A 21801-nucleotide genomic window follows, 5' to 3' on the forward strand; every position below is an offset into this window, starting at 1 on the left:
GGAGGGAAGATGGAACCAGACCCTTCTCAGTGTTGCCCAGTGACAGGACAAGAGAAAATGGGCACAAACTGAAATACAAGAAATTCCATTTAAACACAAGAATGAAATCTTTTTTTTCTTTTTTTACACTGACAGAGGTCAGACGCTGGCACAGGCTATACAGAGAGGTAGCAGAGTTTGGAGATACTCAAAACCCAACAGGACACAGCGCTGAGAAATTTGCTGTAGCTGACACTGCTTTGAATTAGTCTAGACCTCCAGAGCTGCATTCCCACTTCAGCTGTTCTGTGATCCTGTGACCCCTGTGATCATTTTGTCTAATCTCTTGCCATCCACAGGCCACAGAGTTTCATTCTTGGCTTCCTCACCCACACAAGTCAGACATGCTAACTGAACAGAGCATCACTTTTAGGCAGGCATCTGTAATGGGTTGTAAGATTTTAACTGATTGCAAATCCGCTATGCCCTTCACAAATTTATATTACCTTTGCTATTAAGAAAACATTCTTCACCTTATCTAATCATCATCTTCTACCATTAATATTTAACAGCTAACAACTGAACATTTCCATCAACCAAATAAGACCCTCATTTCTGCTTGAGGAAAAATACTGCATTCACTGAGTTCAGTCCCAGTACAGCTAACTTAAACTTACCAGACACTTCTGAGGGTGAAACATGGCCAAGAATTGGGACTAACTAGCTCTTTCTGACTGGGACAAGTTGAGAAGAGGACAATGGACTGCCAGTCTGAAGAGAGAAGTGGATCAGCTGCATAAAAATATAATATTGTTAAGATGCTTTTCAAAGTAAAATTATCCCCTCTTTAGTAAAATTACTACCCAGATATTAGCAAAAGGTTTCCTGTTTGAAATGCACCTCAAAAGTGGCTGACTGAAACTCCTCCCTCTTAGTTTCCTCTGAAAACCCTTCCTCCATCTTGTTAATGCCACCAAAAATTTCCTTCACTCAGCTATTGCAGAGCCAGAGCCTCTTGCAGAGACTGAAAAGCCAGTTAGACCCTGTGCTTTTAAGATGTCCTTGAAGATTAGAAAATAACTGTATAGATTGTGTAATACACAAGTCATTTTACCTGCCTTGAGAACTATATGTAGTTTCCCACTCATCAGAAAGGAGGGTACATCTGTTAATTTGGAACATGATGTTTCAACCTATTTTTGTGAAACAAAGGCACATGTAACCCACTATTGAAATCATTACAATAGCAGCCACATTTTCACTTCTAATAGTTCACTTTAAAACCAAGACTTTGTATTTCTAGCACTCTGCCACCCTGGTTTGGCTGGTCTCTAATCCCTACCGCAATACTTATTTTAGCTAATCATCATCATTTTTCTTTGAATAAACCCACACTAACCAAAGTGGTGAGGGTATGAAGCACATTACTTCTTTTGTAGCCCAATATCTCCATCTTATGGTCATAGCACGTATAAGTACTGAGCTTCTCAGTATTCATTTTATGATGACTTGTAGTGGAGACTGTGTAGCAGGTAAAACACAGTTTAGTATTTTATCTGAAATAGATGGGATTTTTTTTTTCCTAAGCTTTTAGGATTCTGAACAGGAGGCTGCTGCTGAATCTTTTTCTTAGGAAAGGGGTAGTATAAATTACTGGTCATTGATACAATCCTAGCCTATGCTTTCCTACATTGGTGTTGCACCTCATAAGACAGAAGCTATATGGACAATACCAATTCATCTATGTGCCAGAAAACCATGAATTGTCACCACTGTGGTTTTATTCCACAGAATTCCCAAGGGAAAATTAAGTAACGCAATATTTGCAGTATACTTTCTTTAATGTTTGGAATCAAGGTCAAAGGCGACCAGCCAAAAATCAGAAACAGATATATTGTTAAACTCTGTTTAGTGAATGGTTTACTGCTCTCCCAGGTTGGCTGCTCATAATCTGCACAGCCTAGAAAGACCCAACTGAGCAGATAAGAGCAGAGACCCGGAGGCAAGGAGCTTAGCAGGAAACAGCTGCTGGTAGACAGACGTGATAGACAACAGCACTGATTGCTCTCAGAAATGCACTCCAGATGGTGATATGGCACTCTGTGCTTCACTGAGAGCAACTTTGTTTGTATGGGGCTAGAATATCAGCTCCTGACTCCACTGAAAAGAAGTATATGAATATGCTGAGGCCTTAGATCAGATGGGAGTAATGAAATCAATTTAGCATACTAGCCAGGTTGTGACCTGGGAGATATGCACTGTACATCAAGCATACTGCTATTAATGATGTGATTGATAGCACACCTCTTCTGTTATGTGGTATCTTTCTTCTGGGTCTGAATGGTAGCACCATTTGATTTTCTGCAGAGGAGGAAGAAAACCCCAGTGATATTGAGCCTAGCTAGCCTCAAAACATCAACAGTTTTATTTGCTTATCTAGACCAGTCTTGGCACAGATCAGATCAGAGCTGGCTCAAAGGTTTCCTCTAATCAGACAACCGGGCAAGCAGCAAACACTCTTCAGCTTACCTTGTCCACTTTGGACTGCTATCTCTTCACATAATTCTGAACAGCAAAACCTGCTAACCACACAGCATCTTTTCCCAAGAACAAACATTTCCTCACACACTAGCAAAATTAAGACAAAAGTCTGTATTTATCAATAACATATGGCAAAATCTGCAACAAGAGGACATTTTGGTGTGGGAAAACTAATAATTTTGAGAGATGAGTTAGGCACTTTTTGTCAGTCTTAATGCAGCCTAATGATAATGGCAAGTAAACAGTAGCCCATCCAGCTTGTCTACCTACTGTAGCTCTTCTGTTTGGTCAAGTGAGAGTCTGTCACCAAGTATATTGCGAGTACTGCTTCTAAAAATTTAGAATTTAGGATAAATTTAAAATTTAGGATAGATGTGATGTTCCCATACTGCTCAGCTGGTGTGTTTTGAAAGAAGGTCTAAATTTTTTCCAAGCTTAAATTTAATCCAAGCACTGTTGCAAAAGGAGCACTGAGGGAAATTGCATCATAAGGAAGCACAGTGACTGTATGGGCCCAGGAATAAGAAAGACTCTGTAAGTGGGATGTAAGATGTGCTTGTTTATTTAAAATAGCACCTGACTACTGAAAATCTGCACAGTATGAATCATATTGAATTGAAACATGCCCAATCCCACGTAAACAGGAGAGACTCCAGAATGACTGGGCTCCATGATGCATACCACAGGCAGAGGGACTACATTCAAGAGGCATATACCTGTTATCAGCAATGCAGTTTTTCCTCTAAAATCAGACATCACTACCTAGGCTATACAAACAGAATGATGGCAAAGTGAAGGAATGGGAAACCATTACTTCATACTTTGCTTTATCCTGTATTTTTCAAGCAAAATCGAATCTCAGCAGTCTTTATTTAGTCCAATAATTACAAAAAAACCCTAGCTTTGGACCTGTTGGTTAGAGCAAACTCATGGCAGGTGCCAGAATCTGCAGCTTTCCCAGCTCTCTGCACAGCAACTTATGTTCCCACTGCTCTGAATGCCAGTGCAGGACCATGCAGATAGGGCAGCATGACTGCCCAGATGGGACCTTCTCACCCAGGTCTCTATTCGTCATATACTTGGGACCGACAAACAATTTAAATTCTCTATAAGTTATTTTTGGTTATGGGACCTAGAGTGGTTGACACTGTGTCTAAATTTGCACTTGAAAACAGTCAGAAGTAGAGCTGAACCACTGCAAGACTCACTGTTGAATGAAAACAAAACAAGAGACACAAAACAGGAAACACAAATAACATCAAGTGTAGTAGAAATAAAGAAATGTAGACCTGAAAAAGATATGAGAGGACAGTTACCATTACAGGTGTTCCTCAGTTGTAGCACTGGGAAGTAATAACATGCTGCTAAGTTCCAAAATCAGCTTAACTCATTGTGTAATCTACACATGCATCACAATCACAAAATAAATTATAACTGCTACACCTACACAATTAAACATTTTTCCCCAGTGTATCAGTTCCTAAAAGTATTCACTGGCCAGAAAGCTGAAACATTAACTCTCTTTTGCCAAAGGTACATGCTTTGAACCATAACACCAACTACCTTTCTCTAACTGCACCAGCAAAAACAGTTGAACTTCCTAATAGACAGGAATGTTCATCATCCTTTTCCCAATTTAAATCTGATTTTCTGTTTGCTATAGAGAAGTCTCCCATGGATCCCATAACACACAGTCTGGCATTCTCCCTGCAGAGTCAGGAAAGATTTTGCAGAGTTTGCAAGTGGTGGATAATACAGGCATACTGCTCCACAAAACAAAGCCCAGGAGAGTGAGTTTTAGGCTTTCAGCAGGATAATGCCTGCCTTTAATACTGCACTTTTCCTTCTGAACCAATAAAAACTGTTCATAGAGTTTCAGATCTGAATTGAAGAGCCCTTAAATAAAGTTGTCTTCCAGTTTCTTGTGGTTTGTTATTCTTGGTCTGACTACAAAATTTCCACAAAAATGCTCATGAGTGCTGCCTTCACAACTTAAAAGAGATTAAGAATGTTGTTTCTCAGGAACAGTGAACTATAAAATATCACTGTGGAGACAACAGAACTGTGTAACTGCTCTACTAGTACTTGCAGTGTCATAGTTAAGTCCTTTCCCACCTCATCAACAGATAAAATTGCAGCCTGTAAGTCCTTATTACACTTTCCATTATCTATTTACACTGTCAGCACAATACTGTCATGGCAGATATATCCTCCATGGTAAAAGTGGGTGTGCAGTCAACTATTTATCCATAGGATATTACAGTCAAGGTATCTCAGGAACAAAAAAAAAGAAAAAAAAGAAAGATATATATTTTTTCATACAGAATAAACATCCCCGTACCTGCTCCAGCGTTGGTGGCTGCAGGATTCTGATAGATGTTGCTTTGCTCAGAGTAGTCAAAATGTTTTCGAGTGTTGTTTATGATTTCAAAGACTTTTAATCTCATATAACATTGAACTTTCTGGGCATTTCCTTGGTCATACCCAACTTTGTCTTGCAATGCCAAAAAAAAGTAAATAAATAATATAGAAAAGGTCTATTCTAGCACAGGTATGTAATAGATTCCAAATACTCACAAACTCTTGCTATTATAGAGGATACAAATTCAATTTTACTGAATAAATAAGGGATCTACAGAAAGTGCTGTAGATTTATTGAGATAGCTTTCTTTGAAGAGGTCTTACAGATCCAGTAAAACATATTCATGGAATGAATTAAAAACTGTTCCTTCAGCTCATAGTACACTGTAGAGAATACTATGTGTGCATCACACTTAGAGAAAACATGAAGGATATAAAACACAAGTAAATCTAAGGATCTAATCCATGTACAAGGAACGGTCTCCATCACACCAGTGAAAGTGAGAAAGCATTGCTTTGACAACTGATGAAGCAACATTTACAATAAAAAGCTTTTCCCCAAGGAAATACAGCACCACCAGGTAACTCTCAAGGGCAGGAGCCAAGGTCACACCCTGAATCACCAGAGGCATGCAGTTCAGCACTCACAGTTTTCTCAACCACCTTCATTTACAATTACAAGGGTGAAGGGGGACTTGCCTTCCAAAGGGAGGTTTTGTTGAGTGTTGTTGTATACCCGGGGCTGAATCTGCTCAGCTTTTCACATGACAGTTTCTTCTGAAATCTCAGCACTGCACCAGTTCCAGGGCAGAGGGGACCTGCAGTTGCTCCAAGTGTTGCTGAGTCCAACTCCCCAACCAGAACAACTAGGCTGCCTGTGGAGTCACAGCACTTACTCATCCACAGGGCACTGGGTCCAGTGAGGAGCTGCCTTCCTGAAGGGTCCTCGTGACAAGCAGGAAGAAGGCACTGAAGAACTGGTTCCCTAAGTCTTTGTCTTGCCTTCGCCCATAGCAGGGAAATGGGCTGCTTTGCCCTGCTGCTTGTGTAAATCCTCTTGTGTTCTCTTGGCTGACTCAGCTGGCAGTGAGCTGTTGACAAGGCACAGTCTCTTCCTTTTGCTCCCACTGTCTCCATTTCCAGGTTCATTTTCCCAAGGGTGACTGACTCATAGGCTGAAGGGTGGACAAAAAGGCAGAGTGCTTGACACTATGAGACTTACAGCAGGTAAGCAGTAAAGAAACACAAATAGCTCAGGAGATATACAAAGGATTTTTCAGGAAAATCGTTAAATGTAGATTTTGAGTTTCTTTAATGGAACCTAAAGCAACTGGCATTCCATTTCCATGCACATCATGTGTGTTTTGCATACAGCATTAATCATGATCCTTGAATATTTAAGCACAAAGAATTCCAGTGTTTTCTGACACACGTGTTGATGTTGGATTTATAGGTATGATATTCTAAAGATTAAGTGCTCCCCTTAGTGTTAGCAATTTAAAAGGCACATAGCTATTTCCTCTCATCTAAATATGTGATGATGCAACAGCCAAAATAAATACCCCCAAACACAGTCATGTTGAAGCGCCCATAATATCGAGACACAGTTCTAATATAAGTAAAATAGTGCTTATAAGGGTTTGGCTGGATCAGAGAGAAGAAAAAATGTAAAACTAGATCCAATATACACTCATAAACCATTGCATAGGAAAAAGGATAATTGCAATTCAATTTGAAGAATTTTGCAAAGAGATGTCTTTAAATAAGAATTATTAAATACAAACAACATATTTACACTCATAAAAATAAATCCATTTAAAAAAGCATTATTATTATTATGGACTTATTAGAGATAATTATATTTATAAAGCACTGAAACTTTGTCTGCTGCCCTTACAGAAACACAATATTAAGCAAAAATCAAAAGTGATGCCTTGCACCAAGCAGGCATTTCCCTCACTTGGAGGAAGCCTTAGATGGTCCAAGCTGGGGAGTGTGTCTTTGGGCCAAGGGCTCTGCTGTGCAAAGGACTAACACCCTTTAAATGTTTCTGCTATGGAGCATGACTAGCATGTCATGGAAGTGAGAAGAATAGGGAGCATGGGAAGAGACTATGGCATCTGGGGTGATAGCCCATGTGATGTAAAACCTCATTGAACCAGCTGCAGCCACTCTTTCCCATGCAAGACCAGGAAATTAGGGAGTGCAGAAGCCATCAAGCCATTTTTCCTTCCTTGCTACTCGATGTTTTAAGGGATGTCTATGGCACAGGTAAAAATCAGCACCACAGAGCTTGGTAGTGCAAAGCAAAAAGGGTAACAGTGGTTACAGTAAGCATGAAAGCAATGGTTGCACTGGTTTTGTACTGGCTGCATGAGATCATATAAGGTGGAATTGTTCCTCACCAGCCCCAAAGAGCACCTTTCAAATTTTATATTTGCATTTTATAGAATAGGAGGGCTTTCAAGAAGTGATTTGGAGAAGGAAATGGAGGGCCCTGACACACATTAATCAGAAGGCAGCGTGGAAAGAGGCCCTGAGGCAGGACTGGGGAAAGCAGAACAAAAGGAACAGTCATGGCAGATCACAAAGGGCAGGAAAGAATGAAGCAGAAATAAAAGCTCTATTTTCAGGAAGGTATGAAATGCAAAGGGCTTAGGGGGTTCAAACACCTTTGGAGGGAAAAGAAGAGATGAAGACAGCATAGAGACGCAGATTCAAGGAGACAGGGAATGAATGGTATGAGGTGGTGAGCTTGCTGGAGGGATTTGGAACAGACCAAGGGACTGTGAGCAAAATGGGCTCAGCCCAGAGACTTTGATGTGATAACTGGAGTAACAAATTACCAGAGAAATTCTTCAGGTGTTGGCAGAGGGGACAGTAGGAGACCATTCCTGTGGGAGCACTAAGGAGGGAAAGCAAATGCCATTTAAAGCAGTCAAAGAGGAAGTGGAAAGAGAAAGCTTGCACTGAATGATATCACTTAGCCTTTGAAAGGAAGGAAAAGTAAGAAAACAGGAATGTCAGAGTAAGAAGAACTCAAGTGCAGAAAGGGGTTAAGAGTAGAAAAGATACATATAGACATAGAAAAAGCCTTGAAAAGAGAAAGGTCTTTTGAATGTCAGCAAAAGAGTTACGAGAAAAGGCTTATGGGAACTTGCCTCCCCTCTGCCACTTAGATGCAGTCCATGCACTAAACTGCATGGGCATGGGGAGATGGAATGGCTGCACATACAGGTGTCTGTTCCCACTCCACTGTCTGTATGTGGTGTCTGTGCCCAACTCTACTTGGGAGCTGAACTGTGGCAGAGGTTATGTATCCTAAATGCCCAACAAGCAAGCTGCTAAACAGTGGGAAAACAAAATACAACAAAATTGATTCCAGCACAGCCTCTCACTTGGCTAGAAACTCTAGGCCATGTCTTCAGCTCCTATAAGCTGGCATAACTCCACAGGCATCACTGGAAATGCTTTGACTTATAGCAGCGTTGAGTAGCTGACCCTGTGTTCCCATCATTTTCAGGAAAGAATGTGTGTAGTTCTTTTCTGTGAACAGACTTTGAGCCGAGACCCTTCACTGAGAAGCAGACCAAAGAGAGTATTAATAAAAGAAACCTCCCACCAGCAATTCAGTAAGATAAAATTCCATATATTTTCTTTTAAAGTCTTTAAAATAACTACTGGATGCAAGACTCTTCAAACCCTACTTTATCTCTCTCCATCCCCACTTTGCATTTTCCCTCTCAGCCAATGATGAGGTCTTAACCATCACAGTACTTCATTTTTTATTTTCTGTTTTCTAATTCCAAGGCTTACTGTTTATTTTAGAAGTAACCTTTTTAGCATCCTCCTGTAGTCAGTTTTAATTGCCTGTTTACATTTTATTTAAAACAGTTCCCTATTTTAAATGAGCAAGACAAATAGCTCTATTGTACAATGTCTTTAATTTTACAGTGGTTTTGTGTCACTTTTTTATATCAGTGGAAATGCAGATGTGCTCCTTCTTCAGGAGTTTGAAACTAAATAGCTGGTGCACATCTGTTTAAATTCAATTTGCACTTACAAGTTCCAAACTGAAAGTAAAATGGGGGGGGGGAGGAATGGGTACTTTTTAAAGCAAGTACAATAGCAAAATTCTCTTCTTTTTCTTATTCCCTTATGTAACTATTAATTCCCCCAGACTCCCATGAAAGTCTTTCTGAAATCTGTTACTTTCATTCCGCTGTTTCAGTTTCTTTTATCTTTTTCTCTATGGCTCCTTAGAGCTCTGTTACACCATATATTCTCCCACTGTGTATTATGTTAATCCCCCCATCTAATGAACACCTGTAAAATGTGATTCCCACCTTCTCAAAAAAAAAAAAAAAAGTGTTGAATTTTAAAACTCAACAAACAACAAAGCTCGTTTTCCAAAGTGGTGACTTATAAGCAGCCCAATAACACTATAGTTAGTTCCTGCAGCCCCAGCAGCGACTGGAAACTCCACTGGGTTTGGAAGCAATGGAAGACAAGAATCTCACTCAAGCCCTTGCAAAAGCCATATACATGACCAGAGGGAGCACAGTTGCAAACACAGGCCCCAGGGACAAAGTGTAAGAAAGAGGTGCAGAGGTGAAGCCTGAATTCGTATCCCTCACCAGGTCTGCTGAGAAAAGACCAGGTATGCAGCAAGGCATTTTCTTCCACTTGGAACAGCAGCGGGTCAAAAGGCTACCTGCTGTGCCCACACCAGACATTTCCGTCTACTCCTTCTCCCTCACTAAGTTAGGTTAAATGAGCAACCTGAAATGTGATTAGGAACACTAATCAGCAACCAAAAGTACTCTTTGATTCAGCAGCTGGCTTAGGAACTGAAACAACCCCAGGCCTTTTCTAGTATGGGACCTTCCAGCTGATTTCCCGGGTTAAGGCTGTCCAGCTTAGTGTGAGTAAGAACAACCAAGTCTCAGAGAGACTAAATATCCTCCTATAGAAATGAACACCCTACTCCCCTACAGGGAGAGACTGAACAAATCTTTCATGACCCCTTTCTAACAAAACCAGCCTCTGAGTCAGTTTTTGGCAGGAGACAGAGAAAGGAGGAATCCTTCTCAGTGGGAGGGCTTCGGCAAGAGAACATCAGAAGGACCCACCAGATGGACACTTGGACTACATCTAAAGCTTTCTCACATTTCTTTTCCTTCCTCTCCACCCTCCTTCCCCACCCCCTCCCCGCCCCCTCCACACACACACTCAGTTTACCTCTTCCCTACTTGTCTAGAAAATGCCTGTTCAAAGCGCCGGGAATAGTGATGGATGCTCACACGTGCAAGCAGGAGCACAGCGGCTGACATGCTGCACGTGCCGCCTGTTGCAGGAAAGGTCTTTTGAGACTGCAGGGCACAGTGGGCAGCAGAGACATCTTTCTCTTCCAGCCCAGGTCCACACTGCCTATTAAGCCCTTTAGACCAGGCTTTCCTGGGTCCCCTGCAGCCAAGCCTCCTCCAAAGCCTTTTCAGGCAGAGCCTGGGTGGAATGGCACCTTGCACCAAAGTGCTCCTACCAACAGGCAAAATATCACATGGGCAAGACATGGTGCATGCTGCTCCTACAGACTCCCCAATGCCACCATTTTAATGCCGGGAAATTGGTGGAGGGGGAGGAGAAAGGAGGAGTGGAAGAATGGCTCTGTACTGATTGCAGTGGGATTTGGAGCTGATTTAATGAGGAAAATTATTCCCAGCTCTTAAATTGCTATGGTTTCCTCTTTGATTGTATGTTGGTATTCTTTTAAGCTTTTAAATGAACAAATACGATTATAATATGCATTTGATAAGTGAGTATATCTGGTTCTTTTGCATGTAATTTATCTTGTTAATCTTTATTCTCTCTCAAAAAAAAAATGGTTTGACTCTTCCTAATATTTAGGGCATTAGTTTGCTAACAGGCTGAAAAGTGTCAATTCACCATTTTGATGAGATCTATTTTCTTCAAGTTCTTGGCAAGAAAAAACCCCTTGCTTTAGAAGACAGCAAAGTGTCCTGTCTTGTCTTGTTATTCCATTGGGAACAAATAATTCTTTTATGTATGCTTTGATGTTGAAATAAAAGGAGTTTTAAATACCATTTCACTGTACTGGTTATAAAAACGCTGTCATTTCCTTGTTATTTGTCTTATTGGAAGTAAGTCAGCAACAAAAGCAAAAATACCATATACACAGAAACTTCCTAAATACCCCTTTTATCCACAGTGCTGTGTTTTATTGAAAGGCTCTAAACCTATTGTCCGTGAATGAAACTTCAGAGTTATTGTCTACATGTTGTTATTCTCACTCCAAGTCTGAGTACAGATACGCACATTAACCTGGTCACTATGCAATAAATCACACCCTCACTCAAACACTAATTTGAGAAGTTGAATGCGGTGTGGATTACGTGTTTCTAGTCATATGTTGTGCAAGTGGCGGTACAAGGCTTCTGTATTTGGCTTTACCAACACTAATAGTCTTAGACAGCACCTTCATTCAGAGATACTAATGTCTTATTTGTGACTTCAGTGGCACTTACACAGCAGAGGTCAGTGGACACATGTGTGAACATTTACAAGTTATGCGTTAAATCCCACTTGGATGAAACCAGCACATAGCATAAATTCAGCTCACCACGTATGTTTTGAGTCATGAATGCAATTCATGCCAAGAAAACTGAAGGCTATTGAAAACAGTTTTTATGCAAAATTCAAAAGACCAAGTCTTATGATTAACTTGCACTCATATAACTGCACTGACTCCTACAAGGCTTCTTCCCCTTAGTCGAGCAGAAGCAAGAAAAAGATTAGACCTTTGTATTTAATCTTCATTGCAGAGTTTCACAGAGACATGTACAGACCTGTGTTCAGACACAATAGAAAATATGTTGTTCAGTTACCTCTCTGACACCATTCTTAGAATGTGTTGGCACTTCCACTGCCAAAAGTCAGCATGACTCCCCACTAAGCCATAAAGTGCATGACATTATGTGAAGAAAGGCAATCAGAATGCTAATTCTTAAATAGGTTTTAATGAAAGGCAACAAAAAGTCAGTGGTAGGAAGAACAATAGTTACCAAAGGAAGAGGAAGATACACCTTTTATTAACTTTTGCTCACAACCAAAAAGAGTTCCTCTTCTATAATCTGCTGCTATTCATAGCAAATGGAGTAACTCCTCAGACATTCATTAAACTCTACAATATGATTGTACTGTTGACAGAACAAGTCAATAAATCTTGGACAAGATGGATGGTGAAATCTCAAATAAATTGTGGTTAAGGATGTATATTGGTCATGGACATAAAACAGTCATTGAGAAACAATGATTACCTTAAAACATGGAAATAGGCCTGCACGTGCTACCACAAGACCAAACTGTGAGAAATTCAAACAATCCTTTTGCTTTGTTTTACAGTTAAGCTTGTGTCTGAATCATCATGGAAGTAACTGAAATAATCAGTCTCGCATTCAGCTCCATAGAAGGGACAGAAAGGTACAGCTGAAAGAATCTATAGAGGAGGAGTAGAGAAGGTGGTGTGACAGATTAAAAATATCTCAGAACGTTTTGTTTTACCCTTGGAAACCACATGCTTGAAAGAAAATCTATAGGCAATTATGCAGTCCAGGCTATAGGGGGCTGTCAAGAAACATACAGAATCATCTGTGGTGGACAGTTTTAATCAAATCTGTATTCGTGATCAGTAGACATGAGGTCAGTGTATCAAGGAGGAAAAACATTTTATTTTTGGCTTTTCAAATACCTCTGGATGAAAGACCAAATAATAAAAGCTTAGCTATATAACAAGCAACTCTGTATTTTACAGGTCTTTAAAACACACTTCATAATGTTTAACTAGTAACGTAAGCCTGGTTTGGGTATTAAGAGCACAAAATTTGCACAGCCAATTTTAAACACAAGAACATGAAATACAGAAGAAGTGCAGCAAATTTAAAATTCAGAATAATGTTTCATTGTCAGGAACCATATTTAATAGGTGTCTTTGGTATTCAGTATCCGCATATCTACATGTGTCTTGGCTTCTCTGAGAGGTTGGGCTGCATCTGAGACATGTAGAGACTTCCAAGTTTGTGGTAGAGCAGAAAATTCTAGATTTGCAGGTGCTTTAGCTCACTGAACAATACTGCCTCTTCTAGCTCATACAGTTCTTCTCTCTCTTGGGAGGGATCTGCTAATCTGAGAGCAGAAAGAATTTGCTTGGTCTCTACCCAGTTTGGGTTGACTTTCCCTCACTCTTACCCTCTGCTTTCTTTATTTCTCACTACAAAAGAGAACACCAGACTCTAACAGGCAGCTACCATCACTCAAAAAGTACAAATCTGAACTTGGTAACGTGATGCCTCATAAATTGCAGTATGGGATGGACCTGGGGCAGGTTGTCTTCGGTATGTCCCTTTCTCTTTTGCTGATTTTTATGTCAGTTGGTTGACTCTTGGGGCCCACAAGAGATCCAGAGAGGTACTTTCTACAAAAGCGTGTAATGACGAGACCAGAGTCAATGGTTTTAAACAGACAGAGAATGGTTTTACATTGAGTAATAGGAAGAAAATCTTTACTGTGAGGCTGGTGAGGCACTGGAACAGGTTACCCAGATAAGTTCCAGATGCCCTCATCCTTGGAAGTGTTCAAGGCCTGGTTGGATGGGGCTTTGAGCAAGCTGGGCTAGTGCAAGGTGTCTCAGCCCATGGTAGAGGGATTAGAACTAGATGATCTTTAAGGTCCTTTCCAACCCTAACCATTCTATGATCCTTTATATATCATAAATGCCTTGAATTATCTTAAACATAGCATTAATACATAAATAAATGTTCCCTTGAAGTGCTTGAGGTATCTTCTGATACCTCTTCAGGCACTTCTAACTTTTTCCAGAACTTGTACAGGCTTCTGTGTTGAGGAAAGCAGGACAAGATCTGCAGGAGGCATGAACTGATGTAGCTTCCAGTAAAGTGAGGATCAGGCCCAGGAAAGCAGTGCATTTCCTCTGGAAAGGAAAGCCACCCACCTCTTTCGCTATAAATACACCAGACTTGTGTGCTTTGTTTTGAGCCCAGTTTCCTAAGGAAACAAGGTCTATGCAGTCATGCTGCGCCTGTCTGCTTCTGTTCCCCACTCCTAATGCTCATTAATTGTCTTGACCAGATTTGACCGTGGGGGCCTCAGTCTCCAGTACTTTAACATTTTTTTGCGCCTTGGTGACCAAGAGGAGAAAAGTGCTTGTTGTTCTTTATGTCTCCCCTAAGAGATGAACTTTATCATATGCTTTTTCTGTCCAAGACAGAATCCAGAGGGGAAGAGACCTTGTGAGACAGGTTATCAGGAAACCAGGTTGTGTTAGTTCCTCTGCTCCAGGAACTACTTGTTTAGCTTACAGTCTCCACATGACATTTACCATGCAGGCAGTGCCCCAAAATACCTTTTTGATGCTGGACATTTCGGTTTTCAAAAGTTACAGATCTTTTTAAAGATCTGAGAGGGTACCGTGTTAGCTTTTGAGGGCTGAGGGAAGTCTGATGCTTCTCTGTCAACCATGCCTTTGTCTTTGTGATGTCTTTACCTTTTTGGGGCAAGAAGACTTTGGGGTGCATGGGAGGACGCCCCTTTCCCAGGTCACCCTGCCAGTACAAACCAGGCCTTGCAGATCATGCAGTCATTTGCTTTTCTGCAGATTCAGTGGATGGTAGGGGTCCAGTCATGGTAGTGATGTGTATTCACCTGCTCGTATGCATTGAGCACAAATCAGAGGAAAATGAAACCTTAAGGATCCAATAAGGAGAGCGTTTTATAGCCACCCTGCATAGCAGTGAAAAATGCACACAGTATGAGGCAGAAAGTCTGTTCTCTAGAGTGTCTTATTTGTGTTACAGCCCTATATTAATCATAGCAGTAGTATTCTCCTGGCATGCGTATGCATAAAATCATCACTTTTTTTTTGGTGTAATGATGCTGTTTATCTACTGCCTCAGCAGCTACATGTAACAAGCACATAATCTGCGCTTAAAGAATGAAACACATATTAATAAAAAAAACCCAAACAACTACCTGTAATTCAGAATTGCATGACAGGTTCCAAACAGGATCTTATTTCCTCTTCTTTACTTAACAAACATATCACGTAGACACATCTATCTTAAGGCAAACATGATTATTCATTGCAAAAACTACAGCTATTTTTATGTAAAGCAGAAACTAATGAAGTAAGAAAATGTATTGAGAGATTTTTGGCTACAAATTTTTGGATTGCGAGTGTGGTGTTCACATGGTAGTTGCTTTGCTGGATACTGCCTCACTGATGGCTTGTGGCATTGATTTATTGACATTCCCGAACTAGAAATTAAGGCAGCCTCCAGGGAGGATATCAACTGACCTGTAAATTGGAACATGTGTTTTGAGTTTTTTTGTTGTGACTTTTTTTTTCAACAAGAATTCTGCCACTGACTTCAACTTTTTCCATTGAACACAAAAAAATTCTTCCACATCTCAGATGTATTCAGACCATAACAATAAATTAGGACAATAGATTCATGCTGACTGCTGTCAGTGGAAGATCTAGCTCCTGTGGCTGAATTATTTTTTCCTATATAGCATTAGAAAGAAGAGCTACTTATTCTTTTTCAACAACTTTTTCCAAGGTCAAGATTAATCTTAAGTAACGAAATATGAGGTCAGCGAATACTGAATTTGAGCCAGGATATTAGCAAGTTGGTGAAAGAGCATTCTCATGGAGCTGTCTGCCACATCTGCTGATGTTCCACAACAAAAGAGACTCCTCAAAGTCCCTGTCTTGAATTACCCCTCCACCAGGTTTCTACTAGTCAGTCAAATTTTGTCTCAGTCATTTACCCGCCCACTCCAACAGGAGCGTGGGAGCAATGAACAAAAGGCAGGCACCCACTGGGAACCTGGCCAGAGCGAAGACTGACAGGTCACACTGGGCCCAGATGATTAGATACTACATTTTCGTAATCAAATTGTGAGGCAAGGATTCTGCTTGTCTCTACACTGGCAGAATTTGTCCCATGACGGGGCCTGATACCTCAGGGAAAGAAAATTATGATGATAATTCTGTCATCCAGGCTACTTATGAAGCATCTCCTAGGCATTTTTGAGGCAGGAACAGTATTTCTGGAGAAGCAGAAACACTAAGCTAGCAGAACGTTCAGGGGAGTGGTTACCATTCAGAAGCATAGTTTCCAGCAGATGTCAGTGCCTGGCCACCAGAATCCAGCCACCCTTCAGCCACTGCTCACAGGAGATAGCACAGGCACTTCACTGAGTGACCAACCCTGATCCCAGCATGGGCTGGCAGGCCCTCTGTGGCTCTCTCCCACAGCTCTCTCCATGCCTTCTCCTGCATGGTCAGATGTTAGTGATGGTGACTGATAGTGCCCTTGCACCACTGCACCTGTGCCTGCACTGCAGCTTTTGGCTTATGTGAGATGCTGGCAGCTCATCAACAGCATAGTGACTGGCGCAACGTGCCTGGGGTCTAGCTGAGAAGGACACAGGTTCAGTGGCAAAACACAAGATCACAGAAGTCATCATCCCAGGGAAGCACTTCACGGTACCTGCACTCCAGTTTTTATTCTTGCCTTTGGCCTCATCAGCTGTGTCAGTTCCAGTGCACTCACGCTCACTGGGCAACACAAGAGAAAACCACTTTTCAGTTTCATTTCTCCTTTCTAATGAAATGGCAAGACAAATCCTAACCACTATATTTTCCTTATAATTTTTGCACTAAACCATTGGCACACATTGCAACACTGTCCGGCTACTCGCAATTGCCTTAATCTGATTTTCCATCTCTGTAACACGTGGCCGTATTAGCAAGTGTTATTTTAGAGGAAGACCGAGTTCCAGTGTCAGTTTACCATTTCAGTGCTGGTAGATGTGCTACTTTTTCCTCATCCCTCCCCAGTCCTGCAAGATCTGAAGTAAAGTGTTCTCCCTTTTGAGATTCACCACCTTTGCCCTAGTCGCAGTACAACACAGGGGGAACGTGAAGTGCTCTTAACAACTCCTTTGACATGTGTAGTCTTCATGGTAAGTACCTCTTTGGCCTTGAGTTTCTCTTCTCACTGTAGATTTACCATGTATATGTAACAAGGAAATTGCATTAGCTTTAATGTGCAAAACCATATTCAGTGAATTAAAGATTTTCTTCTTTTTATGGATGTCTACAACTGTACTCATACCAGGTATCTTTTGCTTCCACTGGTGTGTATTGTTCTGAAAAGCATCCATTTGAACAAGTTCTGGAAACTAAAGTTTTTGTTTACTCAGTAAGCTCTGAATGCGTTAGCGCTGAAACTAAAGTGAAAGAAAAATAATGGCCTTGATCTCTTCCTCACCTCCAAGACCAGAAGGTGGAGGAAATCCACAACCTCTCCCTAGATCTCCACCTCCAACATCAGACAGAAGAAAACAATTGCCTTCCTTGGAGACCTCACAAAGAATAAAGCTAAATAGAATTCTCATACCAGCAACTTTGGGAATTACTCTGTTATTGTTACAGCAAAATCTTCACTGATGCTGAAGGACTTTCATGTGAATGGAAAATGGTCCGGAAAAGAAGCCAAGATGACAGCAGTACACAATTCCTACATTGATTCTGCTGTCATGGATCCAGGGCCTGGTAATTCAACCAATGCTTTCCCCAGCCTGATGACACTAGCCTTTCCTTGCTGATTGCTCTTGATTTTCACAAATGACTAGAGCTCAGAGCCTCCAAGGGTGGTCATGGCACAAACACTGGTAACAGTGCTTGTGACTGAGTGGACAGAGGACATCAGGCCCAGAAGAAAAGCTTGTGGTAAGAATCACATGTCAGCAGTTATACAGCTATTATACATCACTAAAAAGCAAAGAAAAAGTCGATTTCACAACTATTCAGATCTTACTCTTTTAATAGTAGCAACATTTTTACTCAAATTATGGGTGTGCTCAGAGAAAAGGCACAGCTCTAAACTTGGCCTCCAAATGCAGATTTGCTAAATATCCAGAATAAACCTGTATGTCTATCCAGTTCTCAAAACCAGTCATCAGGGCCCCTTGCAAAGACCTGTACCTTCTCCAGTTCTGCTTCAAGCCAGCCAGGTTTTGCCAGCTCCAACCCAAGCTGCCCTGAGCTGGCATGGATACTGCCTGCCTTTCCTAAATGGTGTGTGAATGGATTCAGACTGCATCATGGGAACAGCATGAGGGAAGCAATTGTAACTTCCTCTGTGTAGAAAAGTGCCTGCAGAGATTTATTGTCAGCTGGTGTAAGTAAATGTACTGGCAACACAGTGATGGCCATGCTACCGAGGTGGAAGGCAAAATGCACTGAAGGAGTATGAGAGGAAACACTGTAATTAAAATACTTATAATTTGTAGGTCAACAATAAAAGCATTTTACTAGTTTAGAGCACCAGCAGGAGTCAAAAGAGTGAAGCTGTACCCATGATTTGCTATGTAACTTACAGATGTTTACCTTCTCCAACACTCAGTTTGCATAATTAGAAAGTAAAAAAAAAGAATTAGGAGCAGTAGGAGACACAATACACTAATGCTTGTAAAGTTCCTTCAAATATTGGCTCTACAGTAAATTAAAATATAAATTTTAATGATCTCTTACTTATTGAGAGTGAGATAGATGGAAGCAAGGCCTCTGGGTAACCTTAAGGTATTGCTTTCATTGCATACTAACAATTTATTAATGTTCTTTCATTTTCATTTCCCAAATCCATTGTAATTAATTCTTAAATGTTTCTGAATATGCAGAGTCCTTTGTTCAAAGAAAGGCGTCCTCTCCCCAGCAGGCCCAGAAACGCTGGCCCGTGATTACAGGGGTAGGTTTCTAACAATTTATAAAACATTTTTTACAGTTTTAAAGAGATTTCTCAGTCACCTCTCCTTAGAAATTTCTCCCCACTTCAGCAGCGGAAGGTGCCTGGCTGCACCTCCCGGCACAAGCCTGGCAGGCGTGTGTTTATGTGCTTAGCCTTCGCCGCCGAGGAGAGACTGCCAATTGTACTGCGCTGTACTTCATTAAGCAGCAGTTTTACGAGGTGGACTGCAGCACACGGGGGACAGGCATGAGACCACCAGATTTATGGCATTTCAGTGCTGAGCTGACAGCGTGGCAGTATTCACACAACAAAAACCATATTACAAGAATGTTAAAGTCATGGGAGAGCCCTGACAAAAAAACACCCAATAACACAATGAGGTAGGAAGTTCAGGGTTAGGCACGAAAACTCCAGTACCCAGCATGGCAACATTAAGGTAGCACATCCCTACCTCTCCCTGTCTGCTCAGGTCTTTAATCTTTGGCTGTGGCTTAAAAAGCCTGGCTTTTAGGGCAGGTTTTAGATGCCAGGTTCCACCACCCATGCGCCGGAGGTAAGCACTCATCCTGCCTGCACCAGCTCTTCACCATCATCTCTGTGCCAACCATATTGACTTCTTAGACCACCAGCAAAGAGGTTATGATTCATTTAGTATCCACACGGACATCTATCAAATGGGAAAGGAAATACAAAATTTCTTCAAACCTGTTTTTAAAAAATGTTTGTCTCTCTTGCCTGTATCTCCTGCCAAAGAATGGGTTCTTGTTTGTCTCAGTGAGAACTACCATTTCAGTGGTATTTTCCAGAAAAAGCACAGAATTATTACGAAAAGTAGAAATTATATGGCTACCATAGATGTGAAGAGGTAACTGAGTTTTTGTGTACTCAAACTTTAAAAGATCTGGATCACAGGGAAACTCAGCCAACATCCTCCCACACACACATACACACATAACTTTTTAGACCCATTACAGGGAATGTTCTCTTACTTTAGCCCAACACGAAATTCATCCTGGCAATTACAGGCTAGTGGTGTCAGCTCCATGTACCCGTAATTGATTCTTAGTGCCACCAAGGATAGGAGAGCAGAAACTGATATCTCAAGGGCATTTCTCTACAGGACCTTGTTCAGGAAGAATTGCTCAGGAATCCACTTGGAGAATGAATTATACGCACCGGAACAAGGAACTGTCTCTCAAAATCAAAGCCACAGTTAATAAATGTTGTAATTTAACCTGACACCTTTACCTTTATCTGTAATTTAGATGAACTCAAAATCCTGATGGACATCAAGGGTTGCATTGCTCAGTGCAGCCTCTGTGCATCCTCCCAGGCCAGAGGTATGCACATATAATTTCATCCTGGTTTCCAGGGCGGTCTTCAGACATAAAAGAGACCTGCCTATTGCCCAAACCACATTACTGGAGAGAGTTTCCTGGGACCAAAAAATAGCTGGTCCCTGGCTTCCTGGGGCACCCTTTACTATAAACCTTTTCCCGCAGCAATGTTCTCTGTTTCATGGCAGAAGGGGGCAGCAAGAAACCCCCAAAGCAGGCATCTCTACAGGGCAAAGAGTCTTTTTGTTTCTTTGTCTTGGTCTGAAGTTGCTCTATGCGACTAAAGGGGACTGAAGCCACTAAAACAGGCCTTAGCTACAGTCCCAAATTGCAATAATGCTGTGCTTCAGACAGCAGGTAGTTTTGCTTCAGCAGCCTTAGTTTAATTATATCATCCAAGAACTGCATAAAGCTGCTGTAATCTGATAAGGAAACACATTGCACTGATACTATGACTTGATCTTGTTTGCTCTAATCAGGCTTAATGCTGTCCCAGGGCAATCTGGGAAAAATTCAGGTTTATGCACCACATCACAGGACTGAGAATTTTCAGATCAAGGCCCTCCAAAGTGTTTTAGTGACAATTTCCATACTTTTCTTTCATGAAAAAGAAAGGTTTAGTGAAGTTCAGCCTTGAGAAGAGCAGGCTCAGGGGAAATCTCATCATTGAATATAAATAGCTGATAGGAGGGTACAAAGAAGTTGGAACCAGGCTCTTCTCAGTGTGGTCCAGTGACAGGACCACGTGAATGGGCCCAAACTGAAATACATGAGATTCCCTCTGAACATTAGGAAACACTTTCTTACTGTGTGGTAGCGGAACACAGGAAGAGTGAGTCTGTGGTGTCTCTATCCTGGGAGATATTCAAAAGCCATCTGGACATGGTCCTGGACAACTGGCTCTAGGTGGTCCTACATGAGCAGCTGAGTTGGACCAGATGATCTCCAGAGGTCCCTTCCAAACTCAACCCCTCTGATTCCGTGAAGAGTTATAGCCTGAAAAATAAAATTCATCTGAGGCATGGATTACTGCAGGGTCAGCTAGTCACACAGTGCAAGTGTTCAAAATAAAACCAAATCAACCCCAAAAAGCCAGACCACTGCATAGGCACAGGCATGGGCAAAGTAACATCCTCACATCTCAGGCTGCAAAACCACAGAGGGAAAAACAGCAGCACCATGAATGTGAATGAAAATTGAGGATTACTGGTATTCAGAGGTTCAAACCCCCACCATCCCTCCACCCCGCTCTGCCGTTCTGCTGCCCCAAAGCATGCAGATACAGCTCAAAAATCATCTCCTCCCTGACAGACAACTTTTGAGCTCGATGGCTGCAGCCAGAAAGCACAGCACTAGAGGGCACCAACAGGATGCAGCCGTTCCCCAGCTGCTGGAGCTAACCGACCTGCCTCACTGGGGTTAAGCACTTCTCTTTTTGCCTCTTTTATTTTAAAAAATTAAAGATATTTAACTCACTCCCAGAAAGCAACACATGCGTCTCTTTGGCACAGTCACGAGGATCCTTCTGATAAAGAGAAAAGTTGGGTGCTAAGACCCTAATAGAGATTTCACAAGTCCTTGCTGCTCTGCAGAGCAGCACGAAAAACCTCTGAGGCACAGAGCATGTGGGGGACTTCAGACAGTCTGGGCAGCACGGATTCCTTCCAAAGAAGGACAATTGCTTATTTAGCAATATTTGAGCGTTGTAGTATTCAGAACTAGAGGTAAGG

This window comes from Manacus candei, unplaced genomic scaffold, assembly GCF_025592945.1.
Source record: "Manacus candei isolate 608988 ecotype Guabito, Panama unplaced genomic scaffold, ASM2559294v1 h1tg000049l, whole genome shotgun sequence".
Lineage (NCBI taxonomy): Eukaryota > Metazoa > Chordata > Aves > Passeriformes > Pipridae > Manacus > Manacus candei.